This window comes from Megalobrama amblycephala, linkage group LG11, assembly GCF_018812025.1.
Source record: "Megalobrama amblycephala isolate DHTTF-2021 linkage group LG11, ASM1881202v1, whole genome shotgun sequence".
Taxonomy (NCBI): Eukaryota; Metazoa; Chordata; class Actinopteri; order Cypriniformes; family Xenocyprididae; genus Megalobrama; species Megalobrama amblycephala.
The window spans coordinates 34,809,090-34,834,575 of NC_063054.1; the positions used below are offsets into that span (position 1 = coordinate 34,809,090).

The 25,486-nt window shown below is 37.2% G+C and overlaps 2 long non-coding RNA genes across 2 annotated transcripts; one reads left to right on the plus strand and one right to left on the minus strand.

The window, feature by feature from the left end:
* Positions 1-1,889: 1,889 nt before the first annotated feature.
* LOC125278769 lies at positions 1,890-17,678 on the minus strand. Its single transcript, XR_007187269.1, has 3 exons — positions 17,268-17,678; positions 10,346-10,412; positions 1,890-2,559 (listed from the first exon to the last, which is right to left on the minus strand). It is a non-coding gene; the product is annotated as an uncharacterized LOC125278769 (long non-coding RNA).
* Positions 17,679-19,040: 1,362 nt separating this feature from the next.
* Positions 19,041-22,108, plus strand: LOC125278462. The gene is made up of 5 exons (XR_007187149.1): positions 19,041-19,145; positions 19,380-20,464; positions 20,567-20,636; positions 21,294-21,424; positions 21,956-22,108. It is a non-coding gene; the product is annotated as an uncharacterized LOC125278462 (long non-coding RNA).
* Positions 22,109-25,486: the final 3,378 nt, after the last annotated feature.

Consider the following 25,486-nt stretch of genomic DNA (forward strand, 5'->3'; position numbering starts at 1 on the left):
ATCTTGCTGGCAATGGAGGCCTCACTGAGCCATCGGATTTTATGAAAAATATCTTAATTTGTGTTCGGAAGATGAATGTCTTACGGGTGTGGAACGACATGAGGGTGAGTAATTAATGACAGAATTTTCATTTTTGGGTGAACTAACCCTTTAAAGACTCTTTCATAAAGACTGAACGAATCAGTGTTTTTAACTTGGTTAAGTGAATGACTCAGTGACTCGCTCATAAAGACAGTCACTTGTTTTGTTGAGGAATGAATATGTGCTGTCGAATGAAACTGACTCAATTACTTACCCAAAGTTACTCACTCAAAAAGTCACCACCTACTAGTTAAACAACCTGCAGAAAAAATAACAACAAAAAGTTTCATTATGCATATTTAAAGTTCTACACTGAAAAAAAAAAATGGTGTGGAAAAAATTGCTAGTAAATTTCACAAACATGAAACAGCAAAGTTACACACTGGATTAACGTAAATCTGAAACAGTATTTTCTTGTAAAATGTCTTTTTTATTTACAACTTTCACAACAAAAAATATAGTCTATATATATATATATCATTTTAAGGGAAAAATAAGTTGATTTTAAATTTCATGGCATCAACACATCTCAAAAAAGTTGGGACAAGGCCATGTTTACCACTGTGTGGCATCCCCTCTTCTTTTTATAACAGTCTGCAAACATCTGGGGACTGAGGAGACAAGTTGCTCAAGTTTAGGAATAGGAATGTTGTCCCATTCTTGTCTAATACAGACTTCTAGTTGCTCAACTGTCTTAGGTCTTCTTTGTCACACCTTCTTCTTTATGATGCGCCAAATGTTTTTTATGGGTGAAAGATCTGGACTGCAGGCTGGCCATTTCAGTACCCGGATCCTTCTTCTACGCAGCCATGATGTTGTAATTGATGCAGTATGTGGTCTGGCATTGTCATGATGTCGTCGATGACGTCGTCCTGAAAGAGACGACATCTGGATGGGAGCATATGTTGTTCTAGAACTTGGATATACCTTTCAGCATTGATGGTGCCTTTCCAGATGTGTAAGCTGCCCATGCCACACGCACTCATGCAACCCCATACCATCAGAGATGCAGGCTTCTGAACTGAGCGCTGATAACAACTTGGGTTGTCCTTGTCCTCTTTAGTCCGGATGACATGGCATCCCAGTTTTCCAAAAAGAACTTTAAATTTTGATTCGTCTGACCACAGAACAGTTTTCCACTTTGCCACAGTCCATTTTAAATGAGTCTTGGCCCAGAGAAAACGCCTGCGCTTCTGGATCATGTTTAGATATGGCTTCTTTTTTGACCTATAGAGTTTTAGCCGGCAATGATGAATGGCACGGTGGATTGTGTTCACCGACAATGTTTTCTGGAAGTATTCCTGAGCCCATGTTGTGATTTCCATTACAGTAGCATTCCTGTATGTGATGCAGTGCCGTCTAAGGGCCCGAAGATCACGGGCATCCAGTATGGTTTTCCGGCCTTGACCCTTACGCACAGAGATTGTTCCAGATTCTCTGAATCTTTGGATGATATTATGCACTGTAGATGATGATAACTTCAAACTCTTTGCAGTTTTTCTCTGAGAAACTCCTTTCTGATATTGCTCCACTATTTTTCGCCGCAGCATTGGGGGAATTGGTGATCCTCTGCCCATCTTGACTTCTGAGAGACACTGCCACTCTGAGAGGCACTTTTTATACCCATTTTAAAATGTCTCACTTTCAACATTTGATATGTTATCTATATTCTATTGTGAATAAAATATAAGTTTATGAGATTTGTAAATTATTGCATTCCTTTTTTTATTCACAATTTGTACAGTGTATACATATACATATACATATATATATATATATATATATATATATATATATGAACGGACGGACAGATAGATTGATGTTTATATGTTATGTAAATTATATAAGGGAATTAAATGATAATAAGGATAATCCCAAAATAAAATAAATACAACAAAACTTAAAAAATAGCCAGACACATTCACATACTAATGCGAAAATATGCTTAACACAATGCAAAAAATTTAAAAACACATTTATATATATATATATAGCACAATATATAGATTTACTATAGATTTTGATTTTGTGGTTGAATATGTTTTCACACATTTTCTTTACAAACCTTTACAAAGCAGACGAATTGATGTGTGATGTCAAGTAAAGAGAAGATGGACCTAAAAGGCCTGTACATATGACCGTTTTCTACATATCTAGGCTGATTTACGATACTGTGTCTTTTGAGTTCCTAATTGTACAACTAAAATAAACCAGCTTCGGCCCATAAAATTACGTGCTTTAGAGCAACCCAGCGGTATTTTCCATCATGAAGTAGGTCATGCGACAGGTGAGAGGGACTCTGTTTGTTTGCTGGCGGTCGGTGGCCATCTTTTCCACGCAATTAGATGACTTCTATTCCAGACACTCAGCTGGCCGTCACAGAGGCCGCCTGTGTCTCCGTGTTGATGTGGACCTGCTGTATCTTCACCACGACCCAAAACGGGACTCAGAGCTTCCTGTGTTGAGAGACTCTGTCTCCTAGAGAGAGAGAGAGAGAAAGAGAGAGTGCTGTAAATCTGGAAATGTTGAGGAAAATTTGGGAAACACCTCAGTCGACGCCCTGCGAGGTTGATTCACACAGCTGTGTCATAAACACGGCATGAAAAGCGTCACGCCACTTCGTGTCACCTCTCGACATGTGCATGCCATTTTGTAGCACTAAAAACAGCTTGGCTGGAATCACATCAACGCATATCGTCTTCGAAATTTTCGTAAACCGTGTCTGAGGTTATTTCCTTTACGCATGTGATGTTTATACACCCTGTTTTTTAAAAGCCAGTGTGTGTTGCCCAATTATATCTGAGGAAATGAAAAAACACATCTGCAATTCAACAGGTGCCTCTTGGCATCCAGCATGTTCCACGTCTGGAAAACATCTGCATAGGTGGTCTCTCTCTCTCTCGTTCTCCAAACTCCTACTTTTTCTTCCTCTCTCTAGGGTCCGAGTGCAGGCAAGGCTGATTGTAAATACGGCAAGGACCTCAGAGCCAGAGAAACAGCCGTATATTTTGGGAGAAGAGAGGCTGGCTTTTACCAGAGCATATTTTTAATCGCACAACGCCAGCACGGATAGGCCAGAGTTGCACAGCTGCTCCTCTAATTTGTTTAAGCATGTACAAATAGGCCGTCCCACATGAGCCAAAAAAAGTGAGAGGAGGTTTTGCTCTACATGGCATTTTTGTCTGACCAGAGGAGCAAAAAAAATCAACAGCGATAGAGACGGACTGGTCATTTTGAGTGATTTTACAGCAAGTTCCCACAGGATTTGTCATATATAAAAAGTCCCGAAGCTCAGAACCGGATCCAGAACGATCGAGTCGTGCACTCCAAATTCGTCAATGTTAAAAAAGAAATATGATACCCAGATTTGGGAGACCTTGCATGTTTTGAAGCGTACAAAAAGAATCGTCTCGATTTCAGCAGATCTTTGGAAGGAACGCAGAGGTCCTGTTGAATGATTCAAGTCATGGAAAAGATATTTATAACAAAGCCTTTCTATGTTCTTTATCCCAGGAAGGATTAGAGGACAAATCTGATTTGGCCCTACCTATGAGCTGCAGCTATGAAACTTTATGGATAGCAGTATCTAACCACATAACAGGGTTATTATAGTTAACTAAAACTAAAACCATAAAAAAAGACATTTTTGTTACTTAAAATAAATATTAATTGACATAAAATATAATATATAAAACAGCTTAAACTTATTTTACTGTGGTAGATTTGTCGCTCGCGTGTAGACAGCATCACTGATTATAATGGTTTCGATTGTCTTTCGTCGCGTCACGCCGCTTGCGTCGGCCATCGGGTGTAGACATGGTGTTAGTTGATATACTAGAATGAGCAAAGTAAGAATTAATAAAAACTATACAGACATTTAAAAACAATCTAATAAAATGACAAAAATACAACAAAATGAATACAACTTTCATTAAAATGACATGCAAGATAAAAAACAAAAAAAACATTCAGAATATAAATATATCAATGTATCTAAAAAAAGTATCTCAATGATACTAAAATAAAATTGACTTGTAATAAGTAATTATACCAGAACCACATAGAACCAGAATGGGGAAAAATGAATTAAAGTGCCCCTATTATGCTTTTTCGGACATTGCCTTTCAGGTAGTGTAAAAGGTCTGCAAAGTTTTAAAGATTAAAGTGCATAACAAAGATGGTTATCGTCTCCTTAAAGGGTTAGTTCACTCAAAAATTCTGTCATCAATTGCTCACCCTCATGTTGTTCCACACCCTTCGTTCATCTTCGGAGCAAGATAATTAACACTTTCAAATGCTCATAAAGCTACTAAAGACATATTTAAAACAGTTCATGTGACTACAGTGGTTCAACCTTAATGTTATGAAGTGACAAGGATACTTTTTGTGTGGCAAAAAAACAATATCTAGTGACGGGTGATTTAAAAAAACTGCTTCATGAAGCTTTGAAGCTTTATGAATCTTTTGTTTCGAATCAGTGGTTCGGAGCGTATATCAAACTGCCAAAGTCATGTGATTTCAGTAAACGAGGCTTCGTTACATCGTAAGTGTTTTGAAATTTCAATGGTTCACCACTGGGGGGCGTGACTTTGGCAGTTTGATACGCACTCCGAACCACTGATTTGAAACAAAAGATTTGTAAAGCTTCATTCAAGTCACATGAACTGTTTTAATGGTCCCGTTCTTCGTGATCCCATGTTTCAAAATTTAGTTAGTGTGTAATGTTGTTGTTAGAGTATAAATAAAATCTGTAAAATGTTAAAGCTCAAAGTTCAATGCCAAGCGAGATATTTTATTTAACAGAAGTCGCCTACATCGAACGGCCAGTTTGGACTACATCCCTCTACTTCCTTCTTTAATGACGTCACTAAAACAGTTTTTTGACTAACCTCCGCCCACAGGAATACACAAGAGTTGCGTTTGTAGAGTGTGTTTGTCGCCATGTCGTCGAAACGCTGTTATTTTCATCCCGCAGTCCAATCACCGGGTCTGATTCCGGCTCAAATTGATAGGGTAAAATTAAAGACATGTTTACAATAACACTGAGCGCGTGCATCTCCACGTTATGGTAAGAGGCGTGACGTTTCCGGGCAAGGAGCGCTAAGCTGCTGTCGAATCACAACACAGGAACCGCTGGCACAATCAGAACTCGTTACGTATTTCTGAAGGAGGGACTTCATAGAACAAGGAAGTCATCAGCCCGTTTTTATGACAGTGGAAACAGCGGTATACAGATAAGTAAATTATGTGAAAAATACTGTGTTTTTTTACACGCGAAACATGAACACATGTTATATTGCACACTATAAACACAATCAAAGCTTCAAAAAACCACGAAAAACGGGACCTTTAAATATGTCTTTAGTAGCTTTCTGGGTATCTGAAAGTGTTAATTATCTTTGTCAATGGAGGCCTCACTGAGCCATCAGATTTGATCAAAAATATCTTAAAGGTGCCCTAGAACATGTTTATAAAAGATTTAATTTAAGTCTAAGGTGTCTCCTGAATGTGTCTGTGAAGTTTCAGCTCAAAATACCCCATAGATTTTTTTTAAATTATTTTTTTTAACTGCCTATTTTGGGGCATCATTATAAACGCGCCGATTTATGTTGCGGCCCCTTTAAATCGCGTGCTCTCCGCCCACGGAGCTTGCGCTTGCCTTAAACAGTGCCTTAACAAAGTTTACACAGCTCATATAACCCTCAAAATGGATCTTTACAAAGTGTTCGTCATGCATGCGTCGGATTATGTGAGTATTGTATACTATTATATTGTTTACATTGATTCTGAATGAGTCTGAGGCTGTGCTCCGTGGCTAACGGCTAATGCTACACTGCTGGAGAGATTTATAAAGAATGAAGTTGTGTTTATGCATTATACAGACTGCAAGTGTTTAAAAATGAAAATAGCGACGGCTCTTGTCTCCGTGAATACAGTAAGAAATGATGGTAACTTTAACCACATTTAACAGTACATTAGCAACATGCTAACGAAACATTTAGAAAGACAATTTACAAATATCACTAAAAATATCATGGATCATGTCAGTTATTATTGCTCCATCTGCCATTTTTCGCTGTTGTTCTTGCTTGCTTACCTAGTCTGTTGATTTAGCTATGCACATCCAGACGTTCTGCCCTTGTCTAATGCCTTTCATAATGATAATATTGGGAACGTGGGCTGGCATATGCAAATATTGGGGGCGTACACCCCGATTGTTACGTAACAGTCGGTGTTATGTTGAGATTCGCCTGTTCTTCAGAGGTCTTTTAAACAAATGAGATTTATATAAGAAGGAGGAAACAATGGTGTTTGAGACTCACTGTATGTCATTTCCATGTACTGTTATTTAACTATGCCAAGATAAATTCAATTTTTCATTCGAGGGCACCTTTCATTTGTGTTCGGAAGATGAACGAGGGTCTTACGGGTGTGAAAGGACATGAATTTTCATTTTTGGGTGAACTAACCCTTTAAACAATGAATCGATTCTGAACTTTCGAAATGAGTTGTCGGCAATTCCAGACTCACGTCCCGTTACATACTCTGTAACAATGTAACAAATTTGCATAATGCCAGTCTAAGGTCTTCGTTGGCTCCCCGTGAACGACGTCTACTTTGACACTCCCTCAAACACTGTAGTTGTAGCTGAGACTGGAAGAGTGTGCTGTCGACATGTCGAGGAGGCTGTTTTCAGCACTGCAAATCCACTTTGGTGCACTTAAAAAGGATGAGGACTCGTGCTGGAATTGATACAGTAAAACATACACCATTGTTACCGTTCGTATCACTGCATATACAAGCACAGAGGAAGCCTCCAGAGCTGAAATTCAGATATGGTAATGGGTGTTTTGTTTCTGACACGTGCTGTAAGCTGTAGACCAATCACAACAGACTGGGCCAACTGACCAATCAGAGCACTCGGAAAGGAGGGGTTTAGAGAGACTGAATCTTCGAATGCACCATTTTCAGACTCTTTGAGAAATTGTGTGTATTATGAGAAAAATAAAGTGTTTTTTGACCTTGGATGCATGTAAACCTTCGAAACAAAATTAGAATCCTTTAAAATAGCATAATAGGGGCATTTAAATAAAAAAAAAAAAAGAAAGATAAATAAAAGAAGTTGAAACAATAAAATAATAATAATGATGATGAAAAGAGCAATAATAATAACTTAGGCATAAGTACACTTTTATACACTATGCACTAACCCAAAACTGCGAAAACATGTCTTCTAAATCTGAGAGGTAAAAGTATCAGACTATCATGTTCTTCTTAATGCAAATCCTTGTTCCCCATCCCTTTCTGTATATCCCATTCCTAAAAATCTGTCTCAGATTTGTAGCTTTAAAACATACAATTTAAGCTTAAGTTAAGGAGTGGCCTCCAAAGCACCATTTGTAAGCATTCGGGAGGCACGATGCATCGCGATACCTGCCCACACGACAGTTGATGTCTGAGAATTATTGGTTTTGGAAACTTACACCCAGTGAAAGAGCTCTCATACACATAATTAGCCTAGTTTAAAAGCAGATTATAGGATTGACGCGTAAATACGAGGTTGCCTGTGACGTCTGTCAAAGCCGGTGTCCGAGTAAAGTTAGAAACGTGAAATGTAAATGAATAAGCGAATGGAAAAGTCAAAGTGGAAACTCTAAACATTTGCTCTTCAGAAGTCGGAAAACAGGTGCAAACAAGCTTCCCTTTAATCTGACCATCTCTCATTCACTCCATCGTCCCAAACAGAGCGCACTTTTTCCAACCCTGACTAACAGAGGGGTATCCCTTGTTCAGGACGCTTCTGATTTATTGATATTGCATAAAACAAAGAGAAAGGGGAAACTTTGTGCATTTGGAAAGGAAAATGAGGGGAAAGGAAAGAAAAAGACATCACTGCAAAAAAAAAAAAAAAAAGGAGTTGTTCTTTCTCAGTATTTTTAAACATTCTTAAATTAAGATGCATTTATTTGAGATATTAAGTCTTGTTTGCTTAAAACAAGAAAAAATATTTGCCAATGGGGGTCAGAAAAATCTTGTTTTCCCTTTGAATTAAGTTTAATTTTCTGAGCCCATTGGCAGATATTTTTTCTTGTTTTAAGCATAAACTCAATTTTACATAACTTAAAGAGGACAGGTTCAGCTTTCTTTAATAGTGTGTAATGTTGCTGTTTGAGCATGAAAAAGTTCTGCCAAGTTACAAATCACAAAGTCACTCCAAAAGGAGTTATTCTCTATATCAGTAAACACGGTTTCTGAACTCCCTGAAAAGCCTCCATTGTAGTCTTGAGTTTTCTTCCAGGAACAAACATGTCACAATACCCCTCATTTAAATAATTCCCGCCCAAAGCATACACAAAATAGGGGGGAGCAAAGCCTGGTTGAGTTGAGTTAGTAGTGTGTTGATACTCGCGGTTACGGTTAAGGAGCGCTGTGCTTGGTCAACCACTCGAAGCGCTTGACCAATCAAAACACACTGGTCCAACTGGCCAATCAGAGCACATTGCACACTTTGGAAGGAGGGGCTTCATAGAGACAGGAACTAAACCGAGCTTTAAAGGGGTGGTTCAATGTTTTTTTTCTAGGCTTGATTGTGTTTTTGGGGCGCAGTTTAAAGGTGGTACAGGGGATGTTTTCGTCGACTGAGTTTTTGAAAAGAGCGCATGCGGAAGAACAATCCCCCTCCTTCACAGCTCATTTCAAGTGAACGCCTCCCAAAACTCGTGCACGAGTGTTTGTTTACCACCGGCATTCGCTGTGTTATTAAGCCGGGCACACATTTTACGACTAGCTAAAACATTCTGACTATGCTCAACATACAGCGATAGTTTCCTGCTCCTGAAGCAGATTTATATACTTTCACATGGAATTTGAACACAGACTGTAATCGCAGACTAAACGCAACTGGCTCTGACTGGACGCGTTTGAGCGTTTTTAGTATTTGTGTCAAAGTGTTCAGATGCTGTTACTGCTGTTTGTTAGCTTTCAATATACAGTTTTATCCTGATTAAATCTTTACTGTAGCCGAATACATGACTGAGTAGTCGCATTTTTGTAAAGGTAGCGTTTAATTTATGGCATGAACAACTGTAGAACAAAAAATCCAGCATTGAACTCGTGTAGATTCTGGAAGCTGTCTTCAGCTCCGCATCCAGTGTAGAAAATATCAAAGATTATAATGGGTTCTATTATCTTTTGAGGCGCGGCGCCACTCGCGTCCGGTGTACACAACTCTTCCGCTTTCATTATGCTGCATGACACGGCCTCGCCCACTTTGTTGCGTGTTCCCGGGGGCGTGTTTTGCAGGGTTTATGATGTCACCAACCCGGGAAGAAGCTCGTTGTAGTCCAAACCGGTCGTTTTTGTAGGCAATAAACTGCCATAACTTTAAAAGACAATATCTCCGTTTGCATTGAACTTTCAGCGCTGTAACTTTGCAGATACTGTTTATGCTCAAGCAGCAACATTACACACTAACTAAAGTTAAAAAAGTGAAATCGCATTGAACCACCCCTTTAATGACAGACTGCGAAGAGAGGTGCTGCAACAATGTAAAATATGTGAAAAATAATGTGTTTTTTGAACATTCAAGCATGCTAGTAGACCCCAAAACAATACCAAGACTTTGTAAAAGGTCATAATATGGGCTATTGCTTATCAAATAAATGTATCTGGATTTAAGAATTTTTTGATATTTGTAACCAAGACAAAAATTCTAAGTAGAACATCTTTTTTTTTTTTTTTTTGCAATGATGTCATAAGTAGGGCTTAACACATTTCGTTTCAGTTTCTGATATGGAGTAACTCTTCAAGAACGCACCCGTTGAGAGATTTGTTCACTCTGGAACAATTTGCACTGGAAATCCCCTGTAGGGTCTTTAACATATGCGTGTATATGCTCGAGCGGGGTTTCCCCGTAAGCCCCATCTAAACGACATGCTTCAAACACTAAACTAGGTGCTAATGAACTGGGTCCTGACAAAGTTTACTTTCCTGGGTTGAGTCCCACCGTACAATGGTCCCATTCAGTGGCTCTCAACCGTGGAAAGTGTCTGTAAGGTAATCCCGTAAGAGTTTTGCGAGACCTTTTCAAAATTTTCAATATGTCTCTCTGCCTGCACGCGCTGCCATTCGGCCCGTGCCAACGATAACACTAATATGCATCAGCTGATACTAGCGATCGGTGCGGAAATTTGCATGAGGCAAAATGACATCCTTTCACGAGTCTCTGGCATAGACGTCTAGCCTTTTCTGCCCTATTACTCACCTGGTGCTCTTACAGCCTAAATATCCGAGCTTGCAGCGCTGCCAGGGCTCTTCACCGGGCACGGGGCCTGAAACAGAACCAAGCAGCCTTTTAGTGTACCTAAATGCACTGGGCCTTATTACAGGTGCTGGTAAACGTAAATGGCAGGGCTGTTCGGTTAAAAGATTGTGGCTATTTTATGTGGGGACTTACTGAGCGGGAACATGCTGTTTATTTTCGTTGTTTGTGCATGTAGAGACTTTTGACTATCAGGATAAAGTTTGGTCTGGCTAAGAACTGCCTACTCAGGATGAAACCATCTGGCTGGCATGCAAAGCAACAAACCACAGGTTTTTTTTTTTTTTTTGTACATGCCATTATGTGCCAAGTTAATCTGAAATAGTTGATACCATAATAATAGACTGAAAAACAAAAAACATTTTTTATAATAATAGTACTGCAGTGTTTGCCCGGTGCTCTCACGACAACTACAACTACAGGTGCAAGATGTACAATATCGTTTTTTTTTTTCATTTTTTTACAAAAATGGTTACCCATCTTGAACCATCTTGTACAATTTTGCCCTTTCATGGAAAATATTATGACTTCTCATGATAAGACTGGGTTAAAAATGCACAAGAAATTATGACCTTGTAATCTGAATTTATATGCGACCAAAAGCACTGCTTATTTCACAGAAATCTCTTATGCTTACCAAGGCTGCACTTATTTGATCAAAAATACAGTAAAAACATTAATATTGTGAAATATTATTACAATTTCAAATAACAGTTTTCTGTTTTAATATATTTGAAAATGTAATTTATTCCTGTGATGCAAAGCTGCATCATTACTCCCGTTTGCAGTAGCTATGTTCGCCAAAGTTGCGAATTTAAAGGGTTAGTTCACCCAAAAATGAAAATTCTGTCATTTATTACTCACCCTCATGTCGTTTCACACCCGTAAGACCTTCATTCATTTTCAGAACACAAATGCTCAGAGAGGCCTCTATTGCCAGGAAGACAATTAACAATATCAGCTACTAAAGACATATGTAAAGCAGTTCATGTGACTGCAGTGGTTCAACCTTAATGTTATGAAGCGACGAGAATACTTTTTGTGCACCAAAAAACAAAATAACGACTTTTTGACAATATCTAGTGATGGGCGATTTCAAAACACTGCTTCATGAAGCTTCGAAGCTTTAGGAATCTTTTGTTTCGAATCAGTGGTTTGGATCGCGAATCAAACTGCCAAAGTCACGTGAACTATTGAAATTTCAAAACACTTATGATGTAACGAAGCCTCGTTTACTGAAATCACGTAACTTTGGCACTCCGAACCACTTATTTCTGAACAAAAGATTCGTAATGCTTCAAAGAAGTGTTTTGAAATCGGCCATCACTAGTAACGTTGAAAAGTCGTTATTTTTAGGGCTGCACAACGATTAATCGCGATTAATCGTTTGCAAAATAAAAGTCTGTGTTTACGTAATAAATGTGTGTGTTCTGTGTATAATAATTATGTATATATAAATACACATACATACATATGTATATTTAAGAAAAATGTTACATTTATATATAATATAAAATATATTTAAATATATATATTTATTTATACATGCATATATTTCTTAAATTTATACATGTATGTGTGTGTATTTATATATACAGAACACACACATTTATTATGTAAACACAGACTTTTATTTTGCAATCGATTAATCGTTGTGCAGCCCTAGTTATTTTGTTTTTGAAGCCACTGTGGCTCTTTTTCCTACATTATAAATGACTTGCATCTCAAACCATGCAGTCAGAACGCAATACACGCTGTCATGTTATAGTGCATCCGGATGCCTGGTGTTTGGGACCGCAATCGTTTGAGAGTTTTGAAAGGGATTTAAACCAAATTATTTTGATGACAGACTTTGGCTCAGGCGTTTCAGAACGACCAAACCAACATTTGAGTGGCTGTGCAATGTGCCTGGTCCGCTGGTTAGCCCAGTTATCCTCTGTTGAGGCAAAGTCACGTGAGTTTTTTGTTGCGCATCGAGGGATTTATTCGGTAAACGCGTTTCCATCGTAGTTTATGTGCACGTCTTCTTATCAGATAAAAAATGTATCCGCCTCAGTTGAATGCATACATTTTTTAATGCTCACTTTTCGCATCTTGACATTTTCATCTAAGTGTTTTTTTTGTGACATTAAAGTAGATGTAGCTAGTGTCACATGATCCTTCATTCTAATATGCTGATTTGGTCCTCATTTCTTCTTATTATCAATGTTGAAAACTGTTGTGCTGCTTAACATGTAATTTACTTGCAAAGTGCCTTTAAAACAAAGATCTGACACCACAAACCTGGAAAACTTTGGCAAATCCATCGACTAATTTTTCCTCAAAGGTGCTCGTTAGCAGTTGAAACCAGCTCTTGACATTTTTGTGTGCAATATGCTTCAAACTGTGGGCTGAGACCAAGTCTGAATTAATCACACGACCCTTGATGAAATCTCTGACAGACATACTGCGTCAGCTGAAACAATATCACTCCCTGTTAACACCCCGAGCTGTTTTTGTGTTTAGACGACATTTGGCTGTTGGTAAACTCACAATGCATAAAACTCGAGCAGCCAGACCTGACTGTCAGATCGCAAAATACATTTACTTATATTTATCTCCAGCGCACTCGAAGAGTGTGTAGCTCACAGGGGGGAGACATCCACAGGAGGGAGAAACCGCAATCTATCTGGCAGATTACCTCCATCAAAACATATGGGCCTGTTCATCCATATCATTCACGTTTCTGGGCCACAGAGATATAAAACACTAGCGGCTCCATTCTGTATTGTAAGCTGCTAAACGGTAGCTGTGATAATTCAACATGTGATATCCCTTTCCAGAGCCACTCTATATCTTTAGGGGGTGATGAGAAAGGTATGGCCGGTCTTTGCATACGACAAGCCGTATTTATGGCTTTCTAACCTGACAAGCTGCAAAGTTATATTTATATCAGATGGTTCCATGCGAGCAGAGGCATGGGACTTGGCTGTTTTTGATGGAAAGTTAAGATCTGCAAGCGGACAGAGTTAATTGAAAATGCATGCGGCCCTTGGATTTCTTTTTTTCCCCCTGAATCTGTGTGCGTGTGTGTGTGTTTACGTTGTGTGTGTGTAAGTGCGTGTAGGGGAGGGAGATGGTGACGGGATTGAATGCGTGTCTTTCTGTTTTTTTAAGATACACCTGGCCCCAGTAACGGTTTCATAAGCTCAGATGGAAAGATCTACAAGCAGAGACACGGGTTTGCCTCTTTAATGAACTGACAAAGGTCCCACCCATACAAATAAACAATTAATTATGGAAACAGAAAGGCCATTTATAGAGGGTCAACACATGAACACAGAGACAGTCAAGTCCAATAACCATCAGACTTATGAACCTATAGACAGTTTCTATCAACATTTCATATGCAATCTGCTGCTAGATGTACTAAGAAATGACACATCTACAGCTTTATTCAGACTGACAGCACACTACACATGCACGACAAAATTATGAGCGATGTATATTGTTTTTATATGTTATGGCCAATATTAGAAATGCTATGCTACTCTGTCTAAATATATTAAGAGCTATAATCAATCATTTTAACTGCTACAAGTGAAATTAGGCATCACAACATTATTTTGTTCAGTGTGAAAAATGGATATTCAATCAGATTGCTAAAGAGTGCTATTAGATTACTAGTCTTTTGAAGATTAACTTTAAATTAGTGTAGATTACCTTTGCTATCAACTTTACCATTCAAAAGATTTTTATATCCATGCATCAGGTTGTGCATGCACATTTAAAATCTTTTGCAGTAATTCGTTTATCCACAAGGTGGCAGCCATACCCTGTCGATTCATAAGGAAGTCAAAGGAAAACTGCATAAACAGAACAGAACGGAACGCACGCGAGCTACAGCAACCTACATAGACGAGAGACTGTGAGAAGAGGTTAGAATATACCCTCATTTGTACAACTCTAGCGTTGAATGAAGAGTTGAATGAAGTATACTTTCCAAGGCTGAGTGCATACACTAGCGTTCATGTAAAAAAAGCGAAGTATACTCAGGGCTTAATGCTGATTTGCTGCTCAAAAAACATGTCTTATTATTATCAATGTTAAAAACAGTTGTCCTGCTTGATTTCTTTCATTTATCTGAAATAAAAATATGCTTTAAAAATATTTAAAAATGTAATGATCAAATAAAATGCATTCTTGCTGAAAAAGATTTTTTTTTTTTTAAATCATACACAACATTTTTGAACAGTTGTGTAAATGTAAGAATATGGGTAATGGGACCTTTATATATCCAATATTGGTCATACAATAATTTAAAATAATCACTAATATCGATAACGGATATAGTACCAAAATACCAAGCAGCCCTACTAGCATATTTGCCCCAAATCTGTTTGAATAGCAAATAAAACAGCAAATAAAATGTGTGCAGATGAATTTAGTAAAATGGAAATCATTTTAAAACACTTTCAAAGACCCCATAAAATAAAACCCCATAAAATGTCTTAAATAAAACATGATTGCCTATACAGTACAAATATGATTTTTTTTTTTTTCAAACCAAACTTGATAAGAGAAAACAGTGAAAAAAAATCTAGTTGTCTTCCCTTTTGCCAAATAGGTTGGAAAACTTCAACATCCATAATGCACTGGGCATGTTGCCATCCAAGGCCACTCCCACCAGTCTGCTATGGATATGCTTGACCAGAGTTAAAGGGTTAGTTCACCCAAAAATGAAAATAATGTAGTTTATTACTCACCTTCATCTCGTTCTACACCCGTAAAACCTTCGTTCATCTTCGGAACACAAATTAAGATATTTTTGATGAAATCCGATGCCTCAGTGAGGCCTCTATTGCCAGCAAGTTCATTTACACTTTCAGTGCCCAGAAAGCTACTAAAGACATATTTAGAACAGTTCATGTGACTACAGTGGTTCTACTAGAAGCCTCACTGAGCCATCGGATTTCATCAAAAATATCTTAATTTGTGTTTAGAAGATGAACGAAGGTCTTACGGAGTAGAACAACATGAGGGTGAGTAATAAATGACAGAATTTTCATTTTTGGGTGAACTAACTCTTTAAGCCCTGGGTATACCCTTTTTTTTACGCGCACAGTCGAACACACAGCCTTGCAAAGTATACTTCACTCGACTCGTATGCATACACAGGCGTTCAAAGCATGCACAGTTTTGAGCAATCTCTCACCACGAGTTGCAACCCATGTAAACATCTTTGTATTCTTTCATGCTAGAGTTGCAGAACCTCTTCACACAGTCTCGTCTATGTAGGCCTTTATCGTCGCTGTAGCTTGCATGTGTTCTGGTTTGTTCTGTTTATGCAATTTTTCTTTGACTACCTTGTGAATCGACGGCCCCAGGGTACAGTTGCCACCTTGTGGATAAACTTATTACTGCAAAAACAATTAAATGCGCATGTGCGGCATGCGCATACAAAGTACAAATCCGGTGGTGTGCGTACAGTTGCACGTTCTCTTCTGAAGAGGAAATTCGCATCACGTGCACTGCACGCTGACCTTTGCATACCGGTAAAAACTATGCTTTGGGCTTCAAATAACACTTCGCTTTAGTAGGAAATACTTCTTAACAAACTTTTAGTCATAATGGTGTTAACTTGTATTGTTCCGGGGTGCAAGAATTCAAAGAGTAGGCCTAAATGTTTTTAGCGTGAGTGAGTTACTTTTTATTTGACAACTGAATCAGGATGTTTGGGTGCGATCAAACTAGCCAATAGGCTTTAGTGACGTCACAGCCATGAACACTGAAGATGTTTTACAATTTGCACTGGTGGCATTAGTAGGATGGACAAAAATCAGTGTAGTGCAGAATGAGTCATCAGTATTTTTGGGTTTGTTTTCCCAGAAGACAAAGACTGTACAAAGCTAAAGCTGAGGGCCTCAGCGCTAACAGACATGGAATAACAGCCACAAAACTCTAATTCTGATTTCATGGGGTCTTTAAATGTCAAGCGCCTGACTTTTACTGTCTATTATTCAAACACATGCTCAAACCCACCCCGGCACGTTGTGTTTTGCGGCCAGAGCACAGCCGATGACCAAATGGCACAGCTAAAGCCAGAGTGCAGCATCTCAGGTGCAAAACCAGGATGGACTGTACCAGAGCCAAGCATGAAACCTCTCCAAACCCTGAGCCTGACTCATAAAGCCGTCACTAAGCTGCGTGCGAGAGAAAGGTCAGGTTCTAGCTGCATTCATAAAAAAGGAAAGAATGAAAGAAAGAAAGGAAGAATGAGGGGAAAAAGGCAGCAGCCCGGGCTTTCATGAATGGACCATTGTGATGCGCGGCAGTCTCGTCAGTGAATGTTTTCAATTCCATTTGATCCTGTAGTAAGGCTGCTAATTGGTGAAGCGTGTTCCACAGGTCAGCGTAAGGTTTCTCTTTCCACAAACGCACACTGCTCCCTCTGTGGATGGCAATAAGAGCAAACAGGCCCTACAAACAGCCATAGGCGACCATTTGGACGGTCAGAGTGATTTACCGTCTCGCATCGGTCAGAATTAGCTGTAAATCTGGTTGGAGGACGGTGACTTTTGCAATGGAATCATTTGTGGTTTCCACACTACGTCAGGAATGATGCTTATGCAAAGAGCAAGTTGAAACGACAAGGGTTTGACTGTATTCTGCACACGTTTCCATTCCAGTATATTATTAGATGATGTCCCTCTCCTAACCTGAGTGTTTCACAACTTCGACCACCGTCAAGGTGCGTGTGCACTGGTTTGTTTGCCTCGAATAACAAACAATTAGATTGCGATCTGGTCTTTAAGCAGAAACACACTTCCACCAAATATGCGCCTGGCCCACAGTGTTTGCATCCTTCGTTTCTAGCATCACTCACCCTTTCACCTCTATCTCTCCTCTGCTTCCTTAAGAGGGACTGGAGTTGGATTACCGCTCTAATAGAAAACAGGTGCTTTCATAAGCGTAAGTTGCACGCACATGGGGAGTAAATGCAGAGATGCTACAGTCATGAGAGTGTGCGTGAAGCAACTGTGGATGAGGCTCTGACTTTTCCACAGGTTTACACCGCCACCTTGTGGTTATTTCATGAACTGCACATGTCCAGCATGGATTTCTCTGTTTTTCCAATGGGATCTAGTTCGGGGGACAATCGTTCAATCAATCAAGTTGTTTTCCTAAATACAAAAATAATAATTCTATAAGCCAGTTTTAACTGAATCAGAATCACAGGATTCAGGATTTCATGAATTGCAGAGTCACACAACAGCAAAATGTCAAGTTTTTTGAAAAAATATACATATTACACAATTATTTTTTGCCAGTGGTTACGATTAAAATGATTAATAAAGCCAACAAAAATTTCATCATAGCGTTTTAATTTTATCATATAGAGCACCACATGGCCTACATACACAAAGCTGTTTTCAGATAGCTTTATAAAAATATTGATATCAAACTTTGGTCTATTGATTGTTTATTTTATTGCTTCAAGTAGCCTACATTTCAGTTACCCAGGCTAAATATAATAAAAATAAATAAATAAATAAATAAATAATAATAATAATATAATGGAGTATATAGGCCTACATATAAGCAGAGTTTTGGGCGGGGCCGGCACTTTGCCACTTACACTGAATGTAATAAAATCAGAATAATTTTCTCGTTTTGGTGATAACAAAGTAACTTTTTTGGGGGTGATTTCAAAACACTGCTTCATGAAGCTTCGAAGCTTTATGAATCTTTTGTTTTGAATCAATGGTTCGGAGCGTGTATCAAACTGTCAAATACAGCAGCACACTTCTGTTGTTCAAAGTCCTGCACTGTCAAGGAAAAAACTGTAGACGGCGCTGGTTTAAAATGTTTTTTTAATCTATCACACCTCGTGAACAGGTAGGCTATCAGAGGCACACGAGAATAGAAATTTAACTGAAATGTCACACACACGTGTTTCCATAGCCTACTAATGATCATGCCAGGAACATATTGTAAAATTATGAAATCAGGCATTTATCTTCATTTTAAATCTAGGATATGAAAACTAAATTTCTGAAAAACAAAATATAGGCCTATGTTGTTCTGAAAGTTATTTGTGGTTGTTACAGTTCAACCAAATTTCAAATTTAGATTTTGTCAAAGTCAAATTTCAAGTTTGATGTCAATGTGAGAAAGCAATTGAGTAAACAGCACTTGGCATGTTTGATGTCAGACAAGGCACTAATGTTTTGCATATTAATACAAGTCCTCAAAAAAGTCCTGAGAAGACTTTTCATTGTGTTCTAAACACACACGCACACACACACACACACACACACACACACACACACACACACACACACACACACACACACACACACACACACACACACACACACACACATAAAGAGAGAGAGAGAGAGATGTCAAATCAAATTTACATGTGAAAACCACCAATAATTTATTTAGTTATTTATATTTTACAGCTAATTTCCTTTAGGTTATATTTCTGTCTATCACCAGTGTTTTTAGGCCCATTTTTTCATAGTCTTAGTCAAAGATAGGTTACCAAAAAAAAAAAAAAAAAGTCAATACCTACAACAACAAATCAATCTACTTTCACTTCCTGCTTTCACTTCAGTATAAGCATTATAAGTTTCACTTTACACATTTCCACTCCCAAAGAAACTCCCATGTTAACCATGAAGAATGATTGGTTCAGATCTTCTATAAATAACAAAAACCTCCAGGCAATATTTGTAGTTGCTACAAACATTCTAAGGTATGGTTTTGAATCTATTACTTCTTCTTCTTCTTCTTCTTCTTCTTCTTCTTCTTCTTCTTCTTCTTCTTCACAACTTTTTGAAAATGTATATCTTTCTAGTAATAAAATAGTTCTATTTAGTAATAATTCTTCTATATTAGTTGTTCTGGAAAACACCTTATTAGTGACATCATAATTAAGTCTGTATATAAACTTAAGTATGATCTAATATATTATGTTTTGTTTTCTCAGATTTGATTTAAACAATGGACAATATTATTAGCTTCAAGAATAAAACTTATTATGAGGATGACTTAAAAATACCATTTTTTAATGTAACTTTTTGTTCTGATAAAATATTAGATGACAGTTTAAAAATGTTAAACTCTACATCTGATCCATTAGTTATTGAATGTGGCAAGATTATGCCTTGTGATGGCAGAAATTTAACAAACCAAAGTGTCTGTTACATTTTAGTTTGGTCATCAGATATTGACAAAGGTTGGATCAGCAGAGGTTTAGGACTTTATTATGGGTCTGGATTTGTAACTACAGCCAAACATGTTCTAGAAAATGACAAATGTCATGAAAATGATAACATATATGTGCTTTTCCCAACTTTTGAAATTTGTTTAATTTATAAAGCCCGAAAAATCTTCCATAAAAACCCTCACTTACCGTTGAATTACGATATTTCTTTTATTGAATTACAAGGATGTTTAGATCCATTACAAAACATAAAAGTAGAAATAGGTGAGTTGCATGAAAATGACACGCTATATTTTAAAATATTTGAGACAGGGTGTTTCGTAAGTAAGTATTGTAAATTAAAAAAACCCAATACTAATATGACAAGTCAAATGTCATCTAAAGAATACGAATTTGTTATTTGTAAAGCAGGCAGAAAAGGAGACAGTGGAACTCCTATTTATTCCAGCTCTGGCACATGTGTTGGATTATATATTGGTCAATTCAAAGCAAAAAACTCATCAAACCATGAGGAATATGGCAGAGGTTTACAATTTGACAGAATTTTATTAAACACATCTAATGACTTTCTGTTCCTTTCTAATCTCTGCAACCTTTATCATTAATCAAGAACAAATTCCACAAATTTTTTTTCCCCTAAATAAATTGGAAATGATGAGTAAAATCTGTTTTGGTGGACAGGGTTATTATCATTATATTACGGATTGAGAAACACTTTTTAAACGTCTACTAAAATTTGTCAGCAAGGAACGTAATTGGCATAGATACAGTTCTCATAGCAATAGTATTGTCCATTGTTTGGCAACTAACCGAAGAGAGATCTCATGCCTTGCCCACAACAAAACCTTGTAAGTCGTTTGTCAAAACAACTTGTGCATATATTTTGTAGAACAATTTACTACAAAATAGGTTCAATTATCAAAATGTCACATTCCAAATGTACTTTACAGGTGATATATGTTGGTCTGGAGCATGTGGAATCTACATAAAGGTGGTGCAGGGATAATCTTGAAAGCTTTGGTAAGAAAAAAAAATATTATTTAAATTATTCCTGATTTTGGGACAGAAATGTTTGGTAACACTTTATTTTATTTTTCAGTGTCTTTGTTACATATTTTGTAGTATTGTCATGTTTGGTTTTTATCATTTTATGCATGCTTTATGATAGAACCACAAGTTAATATTTCCTCACATACACCATTCTTGGTATCTATGATACTACGAATGTGTATTTTGATGATCTAAATGATCGTGTTGATACCTAGGCAATATATATATAGCATTACAACAATCTTTAATAATTGCATCAACACCCAATTACATATGCAAAATATGTAAAGGGTCGTAAACTTTCCCTCCAAAAGCTTAAGTTAACATTGGCTCACTGACCGACCCCTGGGAGGAGCACCCACGATTCTGGTCCTGCCTGTAAATCAACATCACTTTAATGATGCGTTCAAAGCTACATGTTAAGAAAGAGTTATCTTTCTGTGGCCACGAAAAATATCCTTTCTGAGTTAATAGACGATCAATACTGAGTGTTCGCTAGACGAACAGATTAATTTATTGTAATATTAAGTCAGCTGCAACAAGTTAATTCTATGACAGAAAATTGTAAATAAATGTTAAGATATGTTTCAAGATATATCTTTCTTCCTCTCTCTTTTATGCAACTAGAATGACCTTCAGACTGCATATATCACTTCTGGGTGAAATTATGATCAGACGATCTCTCTTCGTCAAATTACATCCCCTACCAATACAATGCAAGCTGCCAGGAGAGGGACTGTGTCTTGCCCAACACAATGGTAATTCTTTCAATCTAGTATAGCCCACTGTAGATAAAAATAAATGAATAAAACATTACTTATATACTTATGCATGAAAGCATGCATGCAAGCTTTTTCAATGAAATGATTTATTATTTTTTCCCCAAAATGCAATAAATCCATGACATCCATGCAATAAATCCATGACATCCATGGTTTTAGAACCAAACTCTTCAAATTTTCTTACACAAAAAAACCTTTCTTTAGTGGCTAAATTCAAAGACAAAACGTTTATAATTTACATCGTCGTAAGTGTTGTAACAGACAATAGTGCACCTGATTATATTTTATCTGATTCTAGTCTTTCATGCATCCAATAAAGCTCCTCTCTTTGTTGAACTTTGATAAGTTTTTGAGCTTATGCACAGGTTTTTTTGTTTGTTTGTTTTTTAAATCTATGAATTCCTTCAGTATTTGGCATGGATGTTTTATGGCTTTTTGGCTGTTTTTGAAAATGTACTGAAACAAAATAGTAAATATAATAACTCAAGATATTTTCTCTCTCTCTAGGAAAATGACACTCCCTGCACCTCACTCCAACTCTCAGTGTCATGTTGAAAAATACAACCATCTACAACCATCACTTTTGGGTCAAGCCACAACCTTATAATCTCTCCTTGAATCATTTTTTTTCATTGAATGAATAAATGTTAAGCATTGCAATGTGTTTGTGTTAATTTTTCACTTCTGAGTACTGTCCATCTTACAGATAAGATGATAAGAAAAGATAAGAATCTTTATTGTCATTGTATGTAGTACACAACAAAGAAATGAAGTTAGAGAACTCTAAAAGACGCTTACAACAGTAAGTAATAAATAACTAATAAAATAAAGGTAATAATAGACAGTGTAAATTAAACAATTTATTAGACAGTAGTGCAACCACAGTATAATGCTATATAAAGTGAGGTAGTGCAAAAACATTTTAACAGCATCGATATTGCACTTATGTTCATGATTATAGCAACATTCACAATATACTTATATAATTATGAGCAGAAAAGTATATTATGACAGTATAAACATTAATACAACAGCAATATATATATATTAAAAGATATAGTGCAAGAGACAGTCTTGGTAATGGTAGGGTGCTCCGTCCCCGACTGGAGCTGTCCCCGGAAATGTCCCCGTTTTATATCTCGTTCAAAATACATTGCAAAAACGTCTGGCCAGCATACAGCAGAGAGGTTTCTTAATAGTGCTTTTAAAATATCTATTTTTTTTTAAACATATCTCTCTATAAAAATATGTTAAACAGTTCAATACCGCTTTTTTGCAGTGTCCATATACACCGGCAGCGCGTTCACGCACACCGCAGTTGTACAGAGTCACGCCTTCTGTCACTCATTCAGAGCAGCGGCAGGCCTCGAGACTCTCTCGTGGTCCGGTTGAAGGGTTTTTTTTTTTAATATGTATATAACTGATATAACAACTTTAGCACATGTTTCAGCTAAACATTCATTCAGTGTTTCCCATTATGACTCTGTGCGCCGCCACCGTTTCATAATGAACCGAAAATTTAAAACATAAATGGTCTCCGTTGTATTTTGCCAACGAACTGAAATCGAAAACGTCATATGGCTTTGTGTCTTTATAAAACAGAAAAATACAGTGATTAAGTATATGTACAGTCTGTGCTGCGTGTTTTAAAGAGAAGTGCGCACTTTGCTCACACGATCAGCTGGAGATTTGGTGATCAAAATTAAAGCTCAAGGATTTATCTTAGAAATTGGCTACAAACTAGTAGGCCCTATTTTAATTTCCCTATACGTTGTGTAAAGTAGCCTAACCACAAAAATAAATAAATAAATAAATAAAAATAATTATTTTAGAGTGCATTTGTTTCAATAGCCTATATGGATACTATTGTCATATGAATAAATATATAGCTAGGCCTAAAACATTATTATATTATTATTTTATTGTAATAATTGTTTGGCATCCTAAAACACCTAAAACGATGTAGACTTTATATCACAACTAAAAAGATGTTTTGAACCCCCGTTAATGTCCAGGTACAAGTTAATGCTGTTTCTTTGTTCAATGTGCACACTGTAAATGGGTTGAAGCTCTTAATTTTGAGCTTCCAAAGTGCACCAGATTGATGCATTTAACCTTAAAATGTACAAAATTTTCTTCCGGGGGTGCATGCCCCCAGACCCCCCTACAGGAGGTATACCGAACATTTTACAAATTCCAGTGGGAAATAATAATGTAGCCTACATTTTATGAACTTTACTCAAGAATACTACAACAAAGCTCCTTTCATGTCAGCAAAGCTGTTAACAGAAAATTAAAATGTCATTGGACAAAAGTTGTAATTTCGTACAGTATAAACAGCTTGTGAAAATTAAAATATTCAATTCAATAATAAATGTTGCAAATATTATTTGTGTTATTTATCTCACATTATATTTTGTAATGTGATTTTTCAAAATAGTGTAATAGTTTTTTGTAGTTAGGCCTACTGGCTAGTTATTTTGGTGAATTGTATTAAAACCAGACCAAAAATGCTAATAATAAAATTAAATCATAATATTTATTAATGTACCTAAAATGTGAAACCCACAACAATAAAAAAAAAAAAAAAAAAAAAAAAAAAAATGTACTGTCCCCGTTTTTTAATTAATGGATAATAACAAATGAGATTTTGGTGGTATTTTGACCACTCACATAGGAAATGTCCCCGGTTTCCATTTCAGAAATCTGGTCACCTTAGGTAATGGTCAATGTTCACTAAGTGTCCTAATCTATGTGTAAACAGTACACATTAACAAATGTGTGAATAGCTAGTTAAATTGCAAGTTTCAACTTTGATTTAAAGTGGCCACAGTTCTGGGTAAGAAACTGAGTAGATGGCTTTATAATGCCTACCTGATGGTAACAGTTCAAAAAGTTTAAATGATCCTTTGTGCACTGGAAATGACACGTTGAACGGCCCTCCTATCCACTGCAGTGTAGTTGAGATACCATGTTGAGATGCAGCATGCACTGTTAAAGGGGTGATGTATTGAGAAATTTTTTCTTGAGCTTTTGACATATAAGAGGTCATCATACTATAAGAATATCCTGTAAGTTTCAGAACTGAAAACTTCCTTGTTAGTCCAATAAAAGCTTTTATTGACACCAGACCCAGCAAACGAGGGTTTTACAAAGTGGGGATCTATGACGTCAAAGGGCAGCAAGCAACGCCTCTGCAGCAGAAGATCAACGCCTACTTCATCACTGCCTGTTTAGCCCCGCCCACCGATTTGCGCATGACATGCAATAGAATAGGTAGCCTAAGTAACATAGACCTACATGGTGCTAAACCAGATCGAGCTACCAAGCAATAAACATGCCGTTGAGGATTACAAAATTTTGTGCAGTGCCTGGACTCGACAGTAATGCAACAACATGTCAGTAACTGTGTTAATTCTAATGCCTGATCTGATATGTAATGATTCAGTCAGATGTTCTTCATGTGTCAGTAAATCAAAACAGTGACTAAATGTCAACTTGCGTTGTTTCTCTTAGTAGGATGAAAATAATCTGTTATTTAACGCTGATTAAATTATATAAAGAAAGCGATCAAAGAAAGCTCCCTTTGCAATCGTTGGAGCAGTGCGTACTGAAGCTGTCAATCAAACAGCACGAGTTTATCATGACTGACGCGCAAAACACCCATTTAATTCAACGAATCTCTTAGTGATATCACGTTTGCACTGTTAGTGAAGATGAAAGCATTTGTTAGTGTACAGAAATTGAGTTGCAATGACAAGATCACTGCTTTCATGCACTCAACAGGTCTGTGATTGGCTACACAGTGTTCATCTCTGCAACCTTTCATGCCACAATCTAAATATAATGCCATAGATCTAAATGTAATGCAACACTTTTCACGATTAGTTAACCTTGAGAGCTGTAATAGTAAAAACGCGCTAAAAGAGAGAGTAATACTTTTTACTCTTTCAAATGGAAAGATGTTAGCCAATCACAGCAGTGGGCGTTTACATTGAAGTCTCACAGCAGACCTTAGAACAGAGTGTTCAAACCAGA